Source organism: Echinops telfairi, unplaced genomic scaffold, assembly GCF_000313985.2.
Source record: "Echinops telfairi isolate 266 unplaced genomic scaffold, ASM31398v2 ScPeMD7_3533;HRSCAF=4204_0, whole genome shotgun sequence".
Taxonomy (NCBI): domain Eukaryota; kingdom Metazoa; phylum Chordata; class Mammalia; order Afrosoricida; family Tenrecidae; genus Echinops; species Echinops telfairi.
Genome location: NW_022107431.1, coordinates 38,861,325 through 38,863,581, shown reverse-complemented (window position 1 = coordinate 38,863,581; position 2,257 = coordinate 38,861,325).

Genomic DNA, 2,257 nt, shown 5'->3' with positions numbered 1-2,257 from the left:
CACTTCTGAATTTCCAGAGTACTTAATAATTTCTTATAATATTAGCACACTCAGTCTTGCAGTAGAGTTTTCTTTATATTTGATTCATCTGCTGGAATATAAATGTGTGTGTGTGTGCCCTCACCTCTCCAGCCCACACTATCTGTCAGTATGTCTTTTACTAAACTTCCAACTGGAATGCCATCCCTGCTATGGGACGCGCAAACAAGCCTCCCTCTTGGCATCTACCACATTGTGGCCACGTGTTGTCCCCCATATATCCACCGTGGCTGGCTATGCCATTCATTTTGTTGTGCCTAGCTCTTGGCACAGACTAGATAGCAAATAAATGGCGAATGGATGATTAGTGAGTGTCTGTTTAATTCACATACTATAAGTTATCCATTTAAAGAAAGATCATTCATGCACTATAATATTTACCCATTTAAAGCGGACACTTTAGTGGGTTCAGGGATCTCCACATTTCTCCCAAACACCCATTGTTATCTTTTTTATTACAGTCTCCCTGGTGGGTTATAAAAAACCCCCGTTGTTGTCTTTTTTATTACAGTCACCCTGGTGGGTTATAAAGAGTATTTCATCATCGTCGTGACTAGCATTGCTCTAATGCCATGAGGCCGAGCGTCTTCTCACGTGCTTTTGGCTGTCTGCATCTCAGCTCACTGCCACTGGCTCGATTCTGACTCATAGAGACCCCCTCCGACAGAGGAGAACCGCCCCTTTGAGCTTCTGAGACTTTAAATCTTAACAGGAGTAGACGGCCTGTCTTTCTTCCACATCTACACGCTGACTTCAGCTCTTGACAGCGGGCTTTGTCTCAACGCCCACTTTATTCTTGGGCAGATGGCCTTTATAACTTGTAGCGGGCTCAAAATCTGAAACTACTGGTGGCTGAACGCCAAGCGTTAGCTCATTTGAAGCCGCTTTCTTCACCAGTTGAGTGGCACGTCCTATGAGCAATGTCAACCTGTCCACCTAGTATTTTCACAGTGGCCAAGAGCCCATACAAAAGTAAGAAAATATTAAAGGTTCAAGAACGCAGTGGGGCTGGTGGGGATTTAGAGTTCTGTGTGTTGGGGCGAGGAGATAAAAAGTACCAATGCCAAAGCCCTCATTATGGCCAGTTTGTAGCTGAATCTCCAGGAGAGGGAGTTACGCCAAGCCCCAAACCAAACTCCTGGCCACGGAGGCCGAAGATTCCAATCATAATGACCCTACCGGAGGACACAGTGGGCTCCTAAGGCTATCTGTCTCTACAGGAGCACAGAGCCTCGTTTTTACCTCTGGAGCAGCTGTTGGTTTTGAACAGCTGGCCTTGTGGTTAGCAGCCCCCCTCCTAAACCCAGGACACCCCCAGGGCTCCTGGAAAAGGGACATTGAGAACTACTGTTTGCCAACCTCCTTGGGTTGAGTTTTCTGTCAGTTCGTCACAATAACCACAAGATGGTGTCCTCTTGCTGAGAAATCTTTGAGGCCTGTAACAATCCACTATCCCTATTAAACCACCCAGAGGGCATCTGTTTGGATTCAGCCGAATTCCATGCCCTGGGTGTCTAGTCACGTACCTGCCTCCTTTCCCTCCTGCTAGGAGCCGGACTAGGTTGGGACGTGTCTCTCACCGTTTCGTGTTCCATAAAGCAAGTTCATAAAGTTCCATAAAGCAAGTACAGCTTTATGATCATCGCTCATTTTGCTCACCCCCTCTTTAATCCCCGAACACGTGCAAAGTGCTTTCCACCAACTGTCCTCAGAATAACTCTATGAGACCGGCAGGGCTGTTCCTATTTGGCCCCGCTGGGAGCAGGGCCTCGTTGGAGGTCACAAAGCAGCCGGCGGCAGAGCACGGGTCTCCAGGTCCAGCTGCTGGTGCTCCTCGGGGAAGGACTGAGAACCACGGCCATGCATCCCCTGCGCCGCCAGAAAGCAGTCCTGAAAGGGGAGAATTCGGAGGGCAACTGGAAAACGAAAGAAGCCAGCCAGCCGGGTTGGGGCCGTGAGAGACAGAGGTGACAGGCGTGCGCACGCTGATCGGACGCACAGAGTTGGCGCGCGCACTAGGAGCGGGCAGGTCTCCATCCTTGCTAGTCTCAGCTCCAGCAGCGAGAGCGGCTGCATGTGGGGAAAAGCCAGAGACGAGTTGGCATGGATGAGCCTGGGTGTCCTCCGTGCAGGGCTGTGCTCTACAGGGTTTTCCTTCTTTCTTTTTCTAAAGGGTTGTCAATGGCTGTTTTTCCAGGAACCAGATCACCCGGCCTTT